Raw genomic sequence first — 6,859 nt, 5'->3', positions numbered from 1 at the left:
CTCACTGGACTCACTGCAGTGCATCCCCACTGGTGCCAGTGCACTCTCTGGGCTCACTGCAGTGCATCCCCAGTGGTGCCAGTGCACTCTCTGGACTCACTGCACTGCATCCCCAGTGGTGCCTGTGCGCTCTCTGGAGTCACAGCACTGCATCCCCAGTGGTGCCAGTGCAATCTCTGGACTCACTGCACTGCATCCCCAGTGGTGCCAGTGCACTCTCTGGACTCACTGAAGTGCATTCTCAGTGGTGCCAGTGCACTCTCTGGACTCACTGCACTGCATCCCCAGTGGTGCCAGTGCACTCTCTGGACTCACTGCACTGCATCCCCAGTGGTGCCAGTGCACTCTCTGGACTCACTGCACTGCATCCCCAGTGGTGCCAGTGCACTCTCTGGACTCACTGCACTGCATCCCCAGTGCTGCCAGTGCACTCTCTGGACTCACTGCACTGCATCCCTAGTGGTGCCACTGCACTCTCTGGACTCACTGCACTGCATCCCCAGTGGTGCCAGAGCACTCTCTGGACTCACTGCACTGCATCCCCAGTGGTGCCAGTGCACTCACTGGACTCACTGCAGTGCATCCCCACTGGTGCCAGTGCACTCTCTGGACTCACTGCACTACATCCCCAGTGGTGCCAGTGCACTCTCTGGACTCACTGCACTGCATCCCCAGTAGTTGCAGCGCACTCTCTGGACTCACTGCACTGCATCCCCAGTGGTGCTAGTGCACTCTGTGGACTCACTGCAGTGCATTCCCAGTGGTGCCAGTGCACTCTCTGGACTCACTGTACTGCACCCCCAGTGCTGCCAGTGCACTCTCTGGACTGACTGCACTGCATCCCCAGTGGTGCCAGTGCACTCTCTGGACTCACTGCACTGCATCCCCAGTGGTGCCTGTGTACTCTCTGGACTCACTGCACTGCATCCCCAGTGGTGCCTGTGCACTCACTGGACTCACTGGACACATCACAAGTGGTGCCAGTGCACTCTCTGGACTCACTGCACTGCATTCCCAGTGGTGCCAGTGCACTCTCTGGACTCACTGCACTGCATCCCCAGTGGTGCCAGTGTACTCTCTGTACTCACTGCAGTGCATCCCCAGTGGTGCCAGTGCACTCTCTGGACTCACTGCACTGCATAGCCAGTGGTGTCAGTGCACTCTCTGGACTCACTGCACTGCATCCCCAGTGCTGCCAGTGCACTCTCTGGACTCACTGCACTGCATCCCTAGTGGTGCCACTGCACTCTCTGGACTCACTGCACTGCATCCCCAGTGGTGCCAGTGCACTCTCTGGACTCACTGCACTGCATCCCCAGTGGTGCCAGTGCACTCACTGGACTCACTGCAGTGCATCCCCAGTGGTGCCAGTGCACTCTCTGGACTCACTGCAGTGCATCCCCAGTGGTGCCAGTGCACTCTCTGGACTCACTGCACTGCATCCCCAGTGGTTCCAGCGCACTCTCTGGACTCACTGCACTGCATCCCCAGTGGTGCTAGTGCACTCTGAGGACTCACTGCAGTGCATCCCCAGTGGTGCCAGTGCACTCTCTGGACTCACTGTACTGCACCCCCAGTGGTGCCAGTGCACTCACTGGACTGACTGCACTGCATCCCCAGTGGTGCCAGTGCACTCTCTGGACTCACTGCACTGCATCCCCACTGGTGCCAGTGTACTCTCTGGACTCACTGCACTGCATCCCCAGTGGTGCCAGTGCACTCACTGGACTCACTGGACACATCCCCAGTGGTGCCAGTGCACTCTCTGGACTCACTGCAGTGCATCCCCAGTGGTGCCAGTGCACTCTCTGGACTCACTGCACTGCATCCCCACTGGTGCCAGTGTACTCTCTGGACTCACTGCAGTGCATCCCCAGTGGTGCCAGTGCACTCTTTGGACTCACTGCACTGCAGCCCCATTGGTGCCAGTGCACTCTCTGGACTCACTGCACTGCATCACAGGTGGTGCCAGTGCACTCTCTGGACTCACTGCACTGCATCCCCAGTGGTGCCAGTGCACTCTCTGGACTCACTGCACTGCATCCCCAGTGGTGCCAGTGCACTCTCTGCACTCACTTCTCTGCATTCCCAGTGGTGCCAGTGAAGTCTCTGGACTCACTGCACTGCATCCACAGTGGTGCCAGTGCAATCTCTGGACTCACTGCAGTGCATCCCCAGTGGTGCCAGTGCACTCTCTGGACTCACTGCACTGCATCCCCAGTGGTGCCAGTGCACTCTCTGGACTCACTGCAGTGCATCCCCAGTGGTGCCAGTGCACTCTCTGGACTCACTGCAGTGCATCCCCACTGGTGCCAAAGCACTCTCTGGACTCCCGGCATAGCATCCCCAGTGGTGCCAGTGCACTCTCTGGACTCACTGCACTGCATCCCCAGTGGTGCCAGTGCACTCTCTGGAGTCACAGCACTGCATCCCCAGTGGTGCCAGTGCACTCTCTGGACTCACTGCAGTGCATCCCCAGTGGTGCCAGTGCACTCTCTGGACTCACTGAAGTGCATCCCCAGTGGTGCCAGTGCACTCTCTGGACTCACTGAAGTGCATTCTCAGTGGTGCCAGTGCACTCTCTGGACTCACTGCAGTGCATCCCCAGTGGTGCCAGTACACTCACTGGACTCACTGCACTGCATCCCCAGTGGAGCCAGTGCACTCTCCGGACTCACTAAACTGCATCACCAGTGGTGCCTCTGCACTCTCTGGACTCACTGCACTGCTTCCCCAGTGGTGCCAGTGCACTCACTGGACTCACTGCAGTGCATCCCCACTGGTGCCAGTGCACTCTCTGGGCTCACTGCAGTGCATCCCGAGTGGTGCCAGTGCACTCTCTGGACTCACTGCACTGCATCCCCAGTGGTGCCTGTGCGCTCTCTGGACTCACTGCACTGCATCCCCAGTGCTGCCAGTGCACTCTCTGGACTCACTGCACTGCATCCCTAGTGGTGCCACTGCACTCTCTGGACTCACTGCACTGCTTCCCCAGTGGTGCCAGTGCACTCTCTGGACTCACTGCACTGCATCCCCAGTGGTGCCAGTGCACTCACTGGACTCACTGCAGTGCATCCCCACTGGTGCCAGTGCACTCTCTGGACTCACTGCACTGCATCCCCAGTGGTGCCAGCGCACTCTCTGGACTCACTGCACTGCATCCCCAGTGGTGATAGTGCACTCTGTGGACTCACTGCAGTGCATCCCCAGTGGTGCCAGTGCACTCTCTGGACTCACTGAAGTGCATTCCCAGTGGTGCCAGTGCACTCTCTGGACTCACTTCAGTGCATCCCCAGTGGTGCCAGTACACTCTCTGGACTCACTGCAGTGCATCCCCAGTGGTGCCAGTGCACTCTCTGGACTCACTGCAGTGCATCCCCAGTGGAGCCAGTGCACTCTCTGGACTCACTGCAGTGCATCCGCAGTGGTGCCATTGCACTCTCTGGACTCACTGCACTGCATCTCCAGTGGTGCCAGTGCACTCTCTGGACTCACTGCACTGCATCCCCAGTGCTGCCAGTGCACTCTCTTGAGTCACTGCACTGCATCCCCTGTGGTGCAAGAGCACTCTCTGGACTCACAGCAGTGCATCACCAGTGGTGCCAGTGCACTCTCTGGACTCACTGCACTGCATCCCCAGTGGTGCCAGTGCACTCTCTGGACTCTCTGCACTGCATCCCCAGTGGTGCTAGTGCACTGTGTGGACTCACTGTACTGCATCCCCAGTGGTGCCAGTGCAATCTCTGGACTCACTGCAGTGCATCCCCAGTGGTGCCAGTGCACTCTCAGGACTCACTGCACTGCATCCCCAGTGCTGCCAGTGCACTCTCTGGACTCACTGCACTGCATCCCCAGTAGTGACAGTGCACTCTCTGGACTCACTGCAGTGCATCCCCAGTGGTGCCAGTGCACTCTCTGGACTTACTGCACTGCATCCCCAGTAGTGCCAGTGCACTCTCTGGACTCACTGCACTGCATCCGCAGTGGTGCCAGTGTACTCACTGGATTCACTGCACTGCATCCCCAGTGGTGCCAATGCACTCTCTGGACTCACTGCACTGCATCCCCAGTGGTGCCAGTGCACTCTGTGGACTCACTGTACTGCATCCCCAGTGGTGACAGTGCACTCTCTGGACTCACTGCAGTGCATCCCCAGTGGTGCCAGTGCACTCTCTGGACTCACTGCAGTGCATCCCCACTGGTGCCAGTGCACTCTCTGGACTCACTGCACTGCATCCCCAGTGGTGCCAGTGCAGTCTCTGGAGTAACTGCAGTGCATCCCCACTGGTGCCAAAGCACTCTCTGGACTCACTGCAGTGCATCCCCAGTGGTGCCACTGCACTCTCTGGACTCACTGCAGTGCATCCCCAGTGGTGCCAGTGCACTCTCTGGACTCATTGAAGTGCATTCTCAGTGGTGCCAGTGCACTCTCTGGACTCACTGCACTGCATCCCCAGTGGTGCCAGTACACTCACTGGACTCACTGCACTGCATCCCCAGTGGTGCCAGTGCACTCTCTGGACTCACTAAACTGCATCACCAGTGGTGCCACTGCACTCTCTAGACTCACTGCACTGCATCCCCAGTGGTGCCAGTGCACTCTCTGGGCTCACTGCAGTGCATCCCCAGTGGTGCCAGTGCACTCTCTGGACTCACTGCACTGCATCCCCAGTGGTGCCAGTGCACTCTCTGGAGTCACAGCACTGCATCCCCAGTGGTGCCAGTGCAAATCTCTGGACTCACTGCACTGCATCCCCAGTGGTGCCAGTGCACACTCTGGACACACTGCACTGCATCCCCAGTGGTGCCAGTGCACTCTCTGGACTCACTGCACTGCATCCCCGGTGGTGCCAGTGCAGTCTCTGGAGTAACTGCACTGCATCCCCACTGGTGCCAAAGCACTCTCTGGACTCCCAGCACCGCATCCCCAGTGGTGCCAGTGCACTCTCTGGACTCACTGCACTGCATGCCCAGTGGTGCCAGTGCACTCTCTGGACTCACTGTACTGCATACCCACTGGTGCCAGTGCACTCTGTGGACTCACTGTACTGCATCCCCAGTGGTGACAGTGCACTCTCTGGACTCACTGCAGTGCAGCACCAGTGGTGCCAGTGCACTCTCTGGACTCACTGCAGTGCATCCCCAGTGGTGCCAGTGCACTCTCTTGACTCACTGCACTGAAGCCCCAGTGGTGCCAGTGCACTCTCTGGACTCACTGCAGTGCATCACCAGTGGTGCCAGTGCACTCTCTGGACTCACTGCACTGCATCCCCAGTGGTGCCAGTGCACTCTCTGGACTCACTGCAGGGCATCCCCAGTGGTGCCAGTGCACTGTCTGGACTCACTGCAGTGCATCCCCAGTGGTGCCAGTGCACTCTCTGGACTCACTGTACTGCACCCCCAGTGGTGCCAGTGCACTCACTGGACTGACTGCACTGCATCCCCAGTGGTGCCAGTGCACTCTCTGGACTCACTGCACTGCATCCCCACTGGTGCCAGTGTACTCTCTGGACTCACTGCAGTGCATCCCCAGTGGTGCCAGTGCACTCACTGGACTCACTGGACACATCCCCAGTGGTGCCAGTGCACTCTCTGGACTCACTGCAGTGCATCCCCAGTGGTGCCAGTGCACTCTCTGGACTCACTGCACTGCATCCCCAGTGGTGCCAGTGTACTCTCTGGACTCACTGCAGTGCATCCCCAGTGGTGCCATTGCACTCTCTGGACTCACTGCACTGCATCCCCACTGGTGCCAGTGCACTCTCTGGACTCACTGAAGTGCATCCCCAGTTGTGCCAGTGCACTCTCTGGACTCACTGCACTGCATCCCCAGTGGTGCCAGTGCACTCTCTGGACTCATTGAAGCGCATCCTCAGTGGTGCCAGTGCACTCTCTGGACTCACTGCACTGCATCCCCAGTGGTGCCAGTGCAGTCTCTGGAGTAACTGCAGTGCATCCCCACTGGTGCCAAAGCACTCTCTGGACTCACTGCAGTGCATCCCCAGTGGTGCCAGTGCACTCTCTGGACTCATTGAAGTGCATTCTCAGTGGTGCCAGTGCACTCTCTGGACTCACTGCAGTGCATCCCCAGTGGTGCCAGTACACTCACTGGACTCACTGCACTGCATCCCCAGTGGTGCCAGTGCACTCTCTGGACTCACTAAACTGCATCACCAGTGGTGCCACTGCACTCTCTAGACTCACTGCACTGCATCCCCACTGGTGCCAGTGCACTCTCTGGGCTCACTGCAGTGCATCCCCAGTGGTGCCAGTGCACTCTCTGGACTCACTGCACTGCATCCCCAGTGGTGCCAGTGCACTCTCTGGAGTCACAGCACTGCATCCCCAGTGGTGCCAGTGCAAATCTCTGGACTCACTGCACTGCATCCCCAGTGGTGCCAGTGCACACTCTGGACACACTGCACTGCATCCCCAGTGGTGCCAGTGCACTCTCTGGACTCACTGCACTGCATCCCCGGTGGTGCCAGTGCAGTCTCTGGAGTAACTGCACTGCATCCCCACTGGTGCCAAAGCACTCTCTGGACTCCCAGCACCGCATCCCCAGTGGTGCCAGTGCACTCTCTGGACTCACTGCACTGCATGCCCAGTGGTGCCAGTGCACTCTCTGGACTCACTGTACTGCATACCCACTGGTGCCAGTGCACTCTGTGGACTCACTGTACTGCATCACCAGTGGTGACAGTGCACTCTCTGGACTCACTGCAGGGCATCCCCAATGGTGACAGTGCACTCTCTGGACTCACTGCAGTGCATCCCCAGTGGTGACAGTGCACTCTCTGGACTCACTGTACTGCATCCCCAGTGGTGCCAGTGCACTCACTGGACTGACTGCAGTGCA

General features: G+C 59.0%; 1 long non-coding RNA gene across 1 annotated transcript in view; it reads left to right on the top strand.

The window, feature by feature from the left end:
* LOC308187502 overlaps nucleotides 1-6,859 on the top strand; it is a 290,980-nt gene that overhangs the window by 18,432 nt on the left and 265,689 nt on the right. The gene's annotated exons all lie outside the window — the stretch shown is intronic.

Source organism: Anser brachyrhynchus (assembly GCF_964034855.1).
Source record: "Anser brachyrhynchus genome assembly, chromosome: 1".
Taxonomy (NCBI): Eukaryota; Metazoa; Chordata; class Aves; order Anseriformes; family Anatidae; genus Anser; species Anser brachyrhynchus.
This window is presented reverse-complemented; position numbering and strand designations above follow the sequence as displayed.